Here is a 15,084-nt window from a genome sequence, read left to right on the forward strand (position 1 = left end):
TTAAACTTCACATTTGAATGTATATTAAAACGGCTTTATTTATTTTTACTTTTTTTCAAATAATATGCGAGTAATAATAACAACTTTGTATCACATATACTTAGATACCCCTTAAACTCGAAAACCGCAGACCATTTCACTCGAAAAAGTACAAAAAAATGATACCCTGCAAATTCAAAGTGTTATTTAGAAATGCACAAAGTTGAGTATGAGAGCACAAATAGGTCTATGGTTCACTCTAGTACAGATATGAGAATGTTGGAGGAGTTCTTCGACAGAAACGGTATGAACCACTTATATGCAAGTATTAAAATGACAAAACTCAAATATCTCCCAAAAGAGTAAATATTGATATTAAAACCCTGACAAAATGAACAGCTTTAATATAAGTACAAACAGCAGGCAGCAAAGTGAAACTTGACAGCATTAAAACTACAGGAGGAGTAATCTCGAATTATAACTATGTTACAGACATTTTCTAAATTTTATGCATTTTGTAAAATGACTGAATTTTTCAGGCAATTTATAAAATTCCTAATATTGACAGGCATTATACAAAATGACTAAAAATACCTAGTCCTTTTGTAAAATGACTGAATTTTTTAAACAAAATTCCACAAATTGCCTGTTCAATTTCAGGCAATTTGTAGAAGAATAATATCACTGAGATGTATGTGACAGAAGTGAAAACACCCCATAATATCTGCAAAGAAAATAACTAATGGTTCGGTAGAAGTAATTTATTTTCCAAAAACCAGCTGCAAAGGTTTGTATGTCATATGCTGTGGGTTTTCTTTTAAGTGAAACTACGTTAAGTATGTACTCACTCTGTATTTCAGATAGTAAATTTATGATTATTTTGTCAAAATGACAGGATGATAAATCGGTCTTTTAATAGAACAAACTTTCCAAACGAGTTTTTAGAAAATCCAGATTCAAAACAGTGAAGTGAAACATGTGAAATAGAGAAAAAGATGTTTGTTTATAATTGACTGATTTTATGCTTTCAGTAGCAAATATTTCATGCATTTTTAAGGGGGGGGGGGGGTAATACCTTTTTGTGTTAACCTGTTTTGGCCTTTTTCAAGGTGTTGTTAACTGTTATCTGAGGTTAATTTAAACTGTTATCTGTTTTCAACCCACTTTGTTAACTGTTATCAGCATTTTTGCATTTTTTGCTAACTGTTTTTGCCAAAATCGAGGTGCTGTTACACTTTTGCTTTCCTCTTTTAAGATGAGAATGATTTTGTTATAATTCATATTAGTATTTTCTGCAGTGGATAAAGGGTGGAAATTATGACTGCCGCTTGCGGTTTATGGTTGTGATGCCAATAAACAGTATCTTCATATTTACTGCCTAATAAGTGATAATCCGGGTTTCTCAAAATGTTGTCAAAATGCTTAAACCAGATTTTTGCGTAAAAACCAATGTATTTGCAAAAAATCAGGACAAAAATTGTGATCAGTTCTGTCATCCAAACATTTTGAGAAATTATAAATAATTGTCAAGTTCTGTTTTTGCATCGATAAATTTTATTTTTGATTATTTAAAAAAACACTTTTGTTTTATTCAAATAAAACCGCTCCGGTGTCCAATGCTTTTATTGAATAATTGTTGATTTTTTAAAACTTTATTCTATAACTTAACTCAGGCAATTTTTAAAATGCCTTTCAATTTTATCAGGCATTTTGTAAAATGCCTAGAAAAAAATTGATATTACTGTATAGTGACTGGATCTTGCACGCAATTTAGATAATGCATAAAGTTTTCAGGCATTATGCAAAATATAAAAAAGAAGATGTGGTATGATTGCCAATGAGACAACTATCCACAAAAGACCAAATAACACAGACATTAACAACTATAGGTCACCGTACGGCCTTCAACAATGAGCAAAGCCCATACCGCATAGTCAGCTATAAAAGGCCCCGATAAGACAGTGTAAAACAATTCCAACGAGAAAACTAACGGCCTTATTTATGTAAAAAAATGAACGATAAACAAATATGTAACACATAAACAAATTACAGGCTCCTGACTTGGGACAGGCACATACATAAATAATGTGGCGGGGTTAAACATGATAGCGGGATCCCAACCCACCCCTAATCTGGGACAGTGGTATAACAGTACAACATAAGAACGAACTATAAAAATCAGTTGAAAAAGGCTTAACTCATCAGATGGACATAAATGCCTAAATTTAGAAAATGCCTATAACATATACAAATAATGAGACGGAGAGTCAGGGGTAAAACCATGCCCCAACTTTTAGTTTCGTTTCAGGGGCATTAAAAGTCTTAAAACACGACTCAAGCAGGATACTATACCTATACCGGTCTGTAGGCGACCAGTCATGCATCTAAAATAACGACCGATGTCTAGTTATTGTAAAATGCTTAAATTATAATGACAAATGAGAGCAATTGTACTTCAAGGTACTTCAGAGAAATACATAATAGTAAATCACTATAAAGATGTTCAATGAAGACCATAAAGGTAATCTGGGTATTTTTAATCATGGCCAAGATTTATGACTGCAAGTTAGACTCAATGTTTAAGCAGTCAGATAAATTAATGAAGGTGTCTATCCCGGGTTGTAACATTTATATGCATTTAATTATAGAGATGTCACCTTTCTTTTTGTGACTAAGTTGAGTTTTTAATATCATGATGTCATTTTTTTAAAACTTTCATTGTTAAATGAAACATTTATTCGATAATGCAGACATATACGCTGGATTCGCTATTATTCGTTGGATACCAATTTTCGTGGATGTCGTGGGTAAAGCTGAACCTTGAAATTAAATGTTTAACGAATGATACATTTCATGTAGACTTATAAATATACAAACTTCGGCAAAACCGGCACGAAACATGATTAAATATCAAATGAACCGTTGATTCAAGTGTTCCTTATCTATGAAATTGGTACCAACGAAAATAAGTGAAATTGAATCCACAGTAACACACGTCTCTGGAAAATACTAGCATATTTTATATTGAGAATAAGTGCACACCCCATAAAAGTAGATACGGACAGATATGCACAAAACTATATAGATAAATTACAAAGATTATGCCGTAAAAAATACATCTTAGATAAAGTTGAAGACGAAGATCATTTTATATGTCAATGTCTCTTTTACAACTTTTTAATAAAAGAATTTTATGATAATAAATAGGTTGTGAAAATTTTGAAAAGTTAAGGACAAGTGCCAAATTAACGTGGCTGTTTATTAAAAAAAAACTAAAGGTAATGAAAAGTATTGCAATTTATATTAATAGCTTCTTTTGATATACGTTTTCCCCCAACCATATCGAGTAAAATGGGGAGGGGGATAAGAGAGAGACCGTATGATATTACAATAGATCCCATTGCGTTAAATTGTTGTAGTATATGTCTTTTGTAAATGAAACTGTTTCTCGAATAATGATGATGATGATGGGATTTTTTTCGACATTTACCAATGTCAAATAAGAGTTATCTCTCTTTATACAACTAATTGAGCACGAAATATGCAACCACAGTGATTTCCCGCCATTTCTGAAATCCACACGAAGATGTCTGTCGACCTGAGAGGAACAGAAAGACAGCGAATTCCTCATTACTTAACAAAAGAAGTTTACAATACACTTAATACTATCAACCTATGTAAATCATAAACTATATGTTTATCACTATATATGGCGAATGTAATGATCACAAGTAGGCTTGAGAAATCAGGGGAGGTAATTATGTATTTCTTCCTAAACATTTTACCTCATATGTCATTGATTAAAAACAGTGGCTGATCCTGAAATATTCATAAGTGTGGACCCACTGCCTGGTCGATCGATCATGATTCCGTATATAATCAACCATTTTTTCTCGGAAAAGGGGGGCGGGCCACAGGCACTTGTTTCTATCCATTGGAAGAACCACTATCAACGTATATTTACGTTGATAGTGGAACACAGAGTCTGTGTTTGCAGCGTGTTAGCTGCAAATACGCTGCAGGTCTGCTGCAAACAATTATATGCAAATGAGTGTTTGCGGCAGACCTGCTGCAAACATTTTTATGCAAATTAATCTTTCTCCTGCGTGTTTGCAGCAGACCTGCTGCGTGTTTGCTGCAGACCTGCTGCAAACATTTCTATGCAAATTAATCTTTCTCCTGCGTGTTTGCAGCAGACCTGCTGCGTGTTTGCTGCAGACCTGCTGCAAACATTTATATTCAAATTAATTTTTCTCCTGCGTGCTTGCTGCAAACTTGCAGGAACTACATAAATGATTAAACATTACTAACCAATTAAGTCACATTATCTTTATTACACAGTAAATTCTGAAAGTTTGGTAACATACATACATACAATATTTCGAATAATTAATCATTTGCATAATTATCATAGTAAAGGTTTATTCCTTTAAAAAATAATTTTAGGATTTCTTGTTGTTGAAGTACGTGCTAAAATGAGTTAAATGCATGTCTAAAATACAAAAAAAAGGTTTATTTGAAATTTATTTTGTGCATAAATACTGCTTTTTAATTAACATTTTAACATAATTCAACTTGAATTATAAAAACACAATATTTTAAAATAAGTTATAATCTCCAAACATTCTTGACTCATGTACTGTATAGTTGATACGTGTTTGAAAATGTTTTTCAAAACTTCATGCAGGTATGAGGGGACGAATTTCATATATTTACACGTCTATGAAGAATCAATACTTACAACAAATGTCTTTGACAAATTTTCTTTTAATTTCCAATCTAAAATACTCCCTGCATGAATACTAATCCATTGTATGAAAGAAAACATGACTCAAACACCTTCAACATTTTCAAATTTCAAATCTGTATCTTCCAGGAAGTTACCAATGGGCATGCTCATTCGTTTTATGTAATTCTTGCAATGTTCTTGCAAACATCTAGAATTATCAAAGATTCCTGCAATCTAGCTGCGAACATCCCTTAAATTCTAGAGTTTCCTGCAATCTTACTGCAAACATTAAAGTTTCTGCAAACTTGCCGCAAGCTTGCAGCAAAAAGCTGCAATGTTTGCAAGAGGTTCGCAGCTAGCTGCAAACTTCTGCAAACATTATTCAAAGGGTTCCTGCAAGCTTTTTGTTTGCAGCAGACCTGCAGCAAGTATGCTGCAGACCTGCTGCAAACATTTCAGTTTTGTAAGGGATAACATCTGGATTCAGGAATTGGTTTCACAAAAAACTGAACAATTCAGTTCACTTATGATCAATCTTAATTGTAAGTTATTTTGTGAAATTGACTCCAGAATATATCTTTTTGTCACCTGCTTGACCAAGGATTTGTATAGTAAAAACTAAGTATACAATGGCTTCACCAGAATATTTTTTTTCATTCAAAAAAAGTAACCCTTATCTAACTGTAAACCTTGGACAGAGGTGTAACAGCAAAACATAAGAAAGACTATAAACATCAGCTGAAAAGTGCTTTACTTTTAAAATAAAAGAATGATTAAAAGTAGTAAAACAAAGACACTACAACAACAACAACTGTTACAATTTTTATTTGTCAATCAAGACTCCCTGAGGAGCAGTACAATTACAGTTTAAATGAAAGTGTACAAATAATTGTGATTTTTATCATTGAACTATTTGAAATTACAATACATGACAATAAAACTAAAACTATATAAGAAAAGGGAGACAACAAATACAGTATATTTTCTCAAAGATAATGAGTAAGAGAACACAATAAGTACCTTTGTATAGTGAGAAGGCTTCTCAGGTTTTATTACTTAATTTTACTCTTCTAGTCTTGATTAAATTATCTATTAACTTAATCATTATGTTAAACAGTTATTAACAAATGGATATTCATTTTACATCAACCATACACATTTAGATTGGTCATTTAAAAAGTTTTAAAATTAGTAAATTTAGAGGATAAATCTAAAATGAAACTGCTGGACCTTTCAGTTTTAAGTGATGGACATTGAAGAAGAAAATGAATTTCATCCTCAACAATGTCATTATTACAAAGTCTACAAAATCTTTTGTCGGGGGATATTCCATTATGTCTTCCCTTTTCTATTTCAAGTTCATGGGCACTGATTCTAAATTTGGTTAACTTGTTTAATGTTTTACAATGACTTAACAATAAATATTTTTCAAGGCCATTATTATTTTTAAATAGTCTAGGTTCTTAATTTATTTCCTTGAGCCATGCCAGGTTTGTCATTTAATTGGTTAAGCCAAATTTCATCATATTTAATGCAGAGTTTTTTTTAATGATAATTGACTTTATATGAGATTTGTGATTTAACAAATATTCTGGGGTTAAGTTAAGATATTTTAATAATGAATGAATGCTTCCCAACCAATTGTCGTTACATTTTTAGCTCACCTGGCCCAAAGGGCCAAGTGAGCTTTTCTCATCACTTTGCGTCCGTCGTCTGTCGTCGTCTGTCGTCGTCCTGCGTCCGGCGTTAACTTTTACAAAAATCTTCTCCTCTGAAACTACTGGGCCAAATTTTATCAAACTTGGCCACAATCATCATAAGGGTATCTAGTTTCAAAATTGTGTCCGGTGACCTGGCCAACCAACCAAGATGGCTGCCATGGCTAAAAATAGAACATAGGGGTAAAATGCAGTTTTTGGCTTATAACTCAAAAACCAAAGCATTAAGAGAAAATCTGACATGAAGTAAATTTGTTTATCAGGTTAAGATCTATCTGCCGTGAAATTTTCAGATGAATCCGACATTCCGTTGTTAGGTTGCTGCCCCTGAATTGGTAATTTTAAGGAAATTTTGCGGTTTTTGGTTATTATCTTGAATATTTTTATAGATAGAGATAAACTGTTAACAGCAATAATGTTCAGCAAAGTAAGATCTACAAATAAGTCAACATGACCAAAATGGTCAGTTGACCACTTTAGGAGTTATTGCTCTTTGTAGTCAATTTTTAACCATTTTTCGTAAATCTTAGTAATCTTTTAGAAAAATCTTCTCCTCTGAAACTACTAAGCCAAATTAGTTGAAACTTGGCCACAATCATCATTGGGGTATCTAGTTTCTAAATTGTGTCCAGTGACCCGGCCAACCAACCAAGATGGCGGCCATGGCTAAAAATAGAACATAGGGGTAAAATGCAGTTTTTTGGCTTATAACTCAAAAAGCAAAGCATTAAGAGTAAATCTGACATGAAGTAAAATTGTTAACCAGGTTAAGATCTATCTGCCCTGAAATTTTCAGATGAATCTGACATTCTGTTGTTAGGTTGCTGCCCCTGAATTGGTAATTTTAGGGAAATTTTGCTGATTTTGGTTATTATCTTGAATATTATTATAGATAGAGATAAACTGTAAACAGCAATAATGTTCAGCAAAGTAAGATCTACAAATAAGTCAAATGACAAAAATGGTCAGTTGACCACTTTAGGAGTTATTGCCCTTTGTAGTCAATTTTAAAACATTTTTCGTAAATCTTAGTAATCTTTTAGAAAAATCTTCTCCTCTGAAACTACTAAGCCAAATTAATTGAAACTTGGCCACAATCATCATTGGGGTATTTAGTTCAAAAAATGTGTCTGGTAACTTGGCCAGCCAAACAAGATGGCCGCCATGGCTAAAAATAGAACATGGGGGTAAAATGCAGTTTTTGGCTTATAACTCAAAAACCAAAGCATAAAGAGCAAATCTGACAGGAAGTAAAATTGTTGATCAGGTCAAGATCTATCTGCCCTGGAATTTTCAGATGAATTGGATCATCGGTTGTTAGGTTGCTGCCCCTGAATTGGTAATTTTGAGGAAATTTGCGTTTTTTTGGTTTTTATCTTGAATTATATTATTATAGATAGAGATAAACTGTAAACATCAATAATTTACAGCAAAGTAAGAACTACAAATAAGTCAACATGACCAAAATGACCTAAGGAGTTATTGCCCTTCATAGTAAATTTTTAACAATTTTCACAAAATTTGTTGATTTTCACTAAAATTTTCCACAGCAACTACTGTTTTAAATAGAGATAATTGTAAGCAGCAAAAATGTTAAGTAAAGTAACATCTACAAACCCATCAACATCACCAAAACACAATTTTGTCATGAATCCATCTGTGTACAATGTTTAATATAAACATAGACCAAGGTGAGCGACACAGGCTCTTTAGAGCCTCTAGTTTAGATTAAATGTTGGACTCTTCAAATGCTTCTTTAATGAGGAAACTATTTTGTTCTAAGAGTCTGACCCAAAATTTAGTCATATTAAGAATAACCTCAAGAAAGAGGGGGTAGCGACCCAACTCTCCCATCACTTCTAGGTTAGTTGGTCTTCTAGGTACCTGTAGAGAATATTTACAAAATTGTAACTTATTTGGAGAGAATTAGCCCCAAATTTCTGAGCCATATAACAAAATTGGCTTCAGTATGTGGTCAAAAAGATGTAAAAGTGTTTTAATATTAGGTTTAAAATGAGTGAAATATCTTTTTAATTTAAAAAAGGCTTTTAATGCTTTATTATATAGATTAAACTTAGCATCTGTAAATCTGCCAGATACAGTGAATATAATGCAAGATAATTATATTTTTCTCATTAATAATAAGCTGACCTTTAAATGTGAATTTTTCCTTTGATATTCTTCCTGTGTTATTCAAAATTAGCACTTTTGTTTTTTTAATGTCTACAGACACAAAGGGTAGATCTGAGAGTACTCATAGTTACTGGAAAGCTACTTAAAAGCCAATTGTATTTAAAAAAAATATCACATCTTCCTATATCTACTTTATTTTCAGGGTCTGATTTCAAATATTAAGGTCACTTGATGGTATGTTACAGTGTATAACTTGTTGGTAAAAGAAAGAGCTCTCAACTTACATTCCATATTGAAAAAATCTTCAATAATGAGAAGATGATGCTGATTTTATGCAAAGATCAAAGGTTAAGAGTTTTGAAAATATTTTTTCCTGACAACTATATAATCCAGGTACCACTTTAAATGAGTATTAATATTCTGCTGCCATGAATCTGGGAACAGTATACCTAACGGGAAATGAATCTGATACGCTTTTCAGTATAGAATTTAAAAAATCTCTGACTCCTCGAGACTTCTCGAGATTTATGAATTTTGGTAGAGTCTGACTGAAAAACTATTGGAACTGCTCAATAAATAAATCACATAACTCTATAATTGTAAATAATTACAAGTTTTATCATTTAGAAAATATATTTTCTCATATAAAATTACTAAAATAAGTTTGATTTATTTGATATGAAGTGTTTTATAATAGTTTTTGAATTTGTAAATCATCCTGGCAATGGCCGCCATTTTTTGTTACCTTGTTTGCATTTTGCACAGTTCTGTGTATACTGCTTGCGATTTTAACAAATTTGAAGTGACACAATACAAGTTTGATACACTAGCATCACTATAAAACTAGTTTGAATGACATTTTATTGATATTATTAGAAATTTTTAGGATAATAGTGAGTGCATTTTAAACACATGTCTGTTTCTGTATTGTATCTTTATTTAGGATGGCATGACAATAAAATTGACTACAATCAGGAAGTGTTAAAAGTCCAGTCAAACTAAGATTTAATCTCAAACTGATTGCAACAGAAAATGTTTTAGTTCTTATCTATAGCATTATGCCCTTTTAGCTTTATATACGCTGAAAAAAGTCCCATAAAATCTAACTTGAGGAAAACTCAAAATCAGCATTTTTAATTTCCCATGGAAATTAACATTGGAAGGGGAGATAAATCTTGCAAACATGAGTCTGTAGGGGTAAATTCAGTAAATAAATATACGTCATCAGGGACCGCCCATTTAGGGGAGAGCTTTCTGTATAACACTGATGTTATATGGTCTCCTGATTGGCAGATAATGTTTGTAATAAATATTTTTTGGTGGATGGATCAAAACTAGAGTTGAAAAAAAAAAAAAAATAAATGCTGAATGTACTAATTTTTTTCCCTTCAGGGTTGAAAAGTAATGGGGGTCAGTATGGGAATTCAGTGCGAATCTACATTATTTGTAAACAAGGCCATGTGAATGCCCAAAAATGCCGCATGACCCTATGTTTTTATTGTTGCAAAAGATAGGGCTACATTTGTACTTTCATGAATGATATATGAAAGATTTTAATTTCTAAAGGTAAATCAGGTATAAATTTATTTCCACACATAGATTAGCATTAAAGTCAATGGGAGATTTTTTACTGAACTTACCCCTATAGGAAAATATGCACTTTTTCACTGTAATTGTCCAAGGCCACACAATAATCACAAAACTCATTTCCTGTAAATGTTCATGTAAAGGAAGGATTTTGGAACCATTTAAAGCGTTTTTTTACACAAATTTCTATCTTTAACTGCGGCTATCCAGGATGCACTCAGTGTACAGTGAGAGAAGCATGAAGTATATTTTAAAAATCAGTTTTGTGTCCAGATTGAAAAAAAACAATAGAAATTACACTTGAGAGTTATGATATCAATGAAAGGCATGAATATTCTCCCCATTTACATCACATTTTACACATATTTCTTCTCATAATGTATAAAATCATATGAAAAAAATGGATTACCTCCCTTTGACGGAGTGGTTTTTTTTTAGCTGTGTACCCCATGTTAAGTTGTAGAACAAGTGGTAAATAAGCACTTTTCTAGTATTTTAACACTCGAATAATCTGACCGCATGAATGTATTCATTTATTTTTACATAACGCTTTGCGTTTCTTTATTTAAAGAATATACTAGACAAGTTTTCATGATTACAGGTCCTTCATCTATGAAACAAATGTTAAAATGTTTGTAATTGGATTTTTAAGTTAAATTATTGCTTTTAAATACTCTAAATTGTTACTTCAATCTCCCAAATGTAAATTTTGGTCATACCTAATCTTATTTTTTCATATTTGGCACTTTTATCTACTTCAGTTCTAGCTTTCTAGTTTTGGCGAAGAACCCATCCTGATGTCCGGGTAATAGGAATTTCTGCAGAGTGATTGTCAATGACATTTTGTGAAATTTACAAGTAATTAAAACACAGATTTAGTATAATGAAACATAATTGTTGTTTTATTTGGTATGAAACTGCTTAGAAAAGCCTTTGAAAAGTCTTTTTGTGGTATTTTCATGGTATTTAACCAAACACTTCCATATAAGGAAAAAAACTAACTAAGAGTACACCAAGACTTTAGTTTCTAGATGTACTTACAATACTACTCAAAGTAAACACAGAAAACAATTCATATTTATTAAACATAGTATTTTACACCATTCTTTTAAAAACAGTCAATGCCCAACTGTATATACCAAATATACATTGGCCACAGTATGGACTGTAATATAAATTTTGCTCTATTTTTACAAATTCAGCATTTTTGAAGGTTGTATTGAAACTGGAACTTGAAAATTGGATACATTACATGTTTATTACAAAAAAAGATGGAAAAGAAGTAAAGAAGTCTCTTATAGGGGTAAATTCAGTAAATAAATATACGTCATCAGGGACCGCCCATTTAGGGGAGAGCTTTCTGTATAACACTGAAGTTATATGGTCTTCTGATTGGCAGATAATGTTTGTAATAAATATTTTTTGGTAGATGGATCAAAACAAGAGTTGAAAAAAAATTAATAAATAAATGCTGAATGTACTAATTTTTTTCCCTTCAGGGTTGAAAAGTAATGGGGGTCAGTATGGGAATTCAGTGCGAATCTACATTATTTGTAAACAAGGCCATGTGAATGCCCAAAAATGCCGCATGACCCTATGTTTTTATTGTTGCAAAAGATAGGGCTACATTTGTACTTTCATGAATGATATATGAAAGATTTTAATTTCTAAAGGTAAATCAGGTATAAATTTATTTCCACACATAGATTAGCATTAAAGTCAATGGGAGATTTTTTACTGAACTTACCCCTTTTTTGGTTAGTTTTTGGTTGTTTTTCTTGAAATTTATGTAAGGTATGATTCTTTGATGGGATGGAAGTCTGTATTTGACTAAATTATGTAATCTCCTGCTCATGAAATGTACAAAACCGAAGTGGTATGGGTAGTTTTATTTTTTATACCCCTGCTTTAAAAAAGGGGGGTATACTGTTTTACCTCTGTCTGTCAGTCCGTCTGTCAGTCCGTCAGTCCGTCCCATGAAACTTTCGTCACATTTTTCTCAGGAACTACAATACAATGATTTCTGAAATTTGGTTTTAGGGTTTATCTAAGTCAGCTATACCGTGTGATGCGTTTTCAGATTCATCACTTGACAACTTCCTGTTTACCGAACACTTGTATGATTTTACACATGATAGCCAAGTTGAAAATTTTCGTCACATTTTTCTCAGGAACTACAATACAAGGATTTCTGAAATTTGGTATCAGGGTTTATCTAAGTCAGCTATACCGTGTGATGCGTTTTCAGATTGATCACTTGACAACTTCCTGTTTACCGAACACTTGTATGATTTTACACATGATAGCCAAGTTGAAAATTTTCGTCACATTTTTCTCAGGAACTACAATACAAGGATTTCTGAAATTTGGTTTCAGGATTTATATTAGTCAGCTATACCGTGTGATGCGTTTTCAGATTCATCACTCAACAACTTCCTGTTTACCGAACACTTGCATATTTTTACACTATTAATATTATTGCGGCGGGGGTATCATCAGTGAGCAGTAGCTCGCAGTTTCACTTGTTTCGTACATTTTTCATTCCAGAAATTGCAAATTTGAAGCTTTGTAACCATTTTGAAAACATAATGTGAAAATTTGGTATTGTCTATATCTGTATGTTATATTTTTTCAGCATCTAACTTATCTAAAGAAACTTTAAACCACAAAAAGAAGAACACATGCTTTATTATTTTTATTAAATTTGAGATTCTTTTCCTCGACATGTTGAAAAATTCAATAAATGGTCAACTAATGGATTACGAAATCTAGTTTAGAGTTGTTTATTATACTCTTAAGACCGTTAAAAAATCAAGAATCAATACATTCTGATGAAAAGAAGCGGTAAAGTTATAATTTTGTATCAATTTTTAGTGATATTTCTGCCTTTTTTGCAAGAGTTATCTCCCGTTTCAATGCAAATCTCCATAGGAATTTTAAATTGTGATGTTTTTATTAGTCTTCCTCAAGTTAGATTTTATGGGACTTTTTTCTCTGTATATTTGGAGTATAATGCTCAAGATTAAAATTTTAAAATCTTCTGTTGAAATTACTTTCGGGTTAGGGTCAAATTTATACTAGATTGACTGGACTATAAGTCCTGTCAATATATACATGTATGTTCCTGTATGAATGCAATTTCAGGATCAGCAAATTTTTCTCAGACCACATAATTGAATCATGGTAATTCTAGGACTACCAAAATCAGGTTTTGAAAACTTTGAAGGTCAGTCCCCATAAGGTCACATCATAGCATTTGGATGGATGGATGGAAGGTGGTTTCACGTTCAGTGGAAGGATTGTGGAAAAAGTTTGGAACAAAAGTTCCTGTAACAATTAAAACTTTGACATGAACGATTTTTGTGGGCATGACACATGCTTTCTTAATAAACTTCCATTAAGTAGACATGAGACCAAAAGATAAGAAAATGAGAGTGCAAAATTAAAAAATCAAGAAAGGGCCTACATAGAAGAACAACCAAAGCTGTCTAAATATTCCTGTTTTCATGCTAATTGATTATCCCGTTTTTCTATATGTAGAAAACTCTGTTAGTCCTTCCTGGAATTTAATAAAACTTGAAACAGAAACTTTACTATGATCCAATGACAGAATCAAGGGTAGAGTTAAGAATGTTTTTCTGGACAAGATTATTTTTTTATTAAACGACATTATTCAGCGAAAAGGATAGTTAAGCAGTGTTAAGTAAGGGCCATACATGTGTCACTAAATATTAAGTTCCTTGTTTCAAGATAAGAATATTTAAAAGTTGATGAACAAACCCGTAGGAAAGTATAGAAATAGGTCTTTACTCTATTGTCTTCAGCTTTTCTTTATAAAGGGTTTAAATCGACAACCTAAATAGGCTATATAAAGAAATTGTGGTAAAATTTGAGAAAATTGTCTGGTTTCAACCAACTTTGAGGCTTTAGAGACAAAGTGCATGTCTCTACAAACAAAATATTAAGTCTGATATGTAAAATGTTATATACAGTCAAACCTGATTAAACCGGACCCTGAATAAACCGGCTTCCTGTACATTCCGGCCGAAAATGAAAGTCCCATTTTTTCCCTTCAAAGTCTTTGTTAAAATACCCTTTGTAAACCGGACCCTGTGTATTCAGAATTCCGGTCTAATTATGAAGTCCCAATACTCTTAATTACATTAATTATTACCTGTCAAAACCGGTGTGTCTAATTAATTTCACTGATCGATATGCAATCAAAACATAATTGTTTATACAATATGACTTTTCAGGATAATCAATTAGTCAGGTGTTAAACTGTGAAGTGAACTTACAATCATACAGTAGTGAGCTGTATTATTTATTAAAACATTATAAACGTGCCAATTGAAGGACAAGACACACCGAATATATCTCGGATTTAAGTTACGTTTTGTAACTTGGATAAACAAATTTAAATCGCAGCATAAGAAATTTACAACGTGATGTCGAAACCCTGCGTTCCCTGCTGTGAACCCCTAAACAAATGACCTTGATAATGAAAACCACCCGGATGACAACAATCAATGGGGATAGTACACTGTACGACAACGTTTCAATAGTGATGAAATTACGTTTGATAATATTCTGGCTTTTTGATCGGCCATTCCAACATTTCAAATAAATGATCATGGAAGTAAATCGAAACTCTCGTCTCACAATCCAAACAACGCGAGCATTAGGATGCAAATGTAAACAATGGAAAACGAAGTGAAAGTATTTTAATTGATCAGATATTCTTTACTATCAAAGAGAACTTTTATATGCAAACTATCGGACGGCACAAGTCATAATGTTCCGGTCGATACAGAAACCTGAATAAACCGGCTCACTGCCCAAACCGGCCCTTTTTCATAGTCCCGTAGCCGGCCGGTTTATACAGGTTTTACTGTATGTTATTTGTGTATTACCAATGTTATTTGAACTGATCGGGCG

Source organism: Mytilus trossulus, chromosome 4, assembly GCF_036588685.1.
Source record: "Mytilus trossulus isolate FHL-02 chromosome 4, PNRI_Mtr1.1.1.hap1, whole genome shotgun sequence".
NCBI lineage: Eukaryota > Metazoa > Mollusca > Bivalvia > Mytilida > Mytilidae > Mytilus > Mytilus trossulus.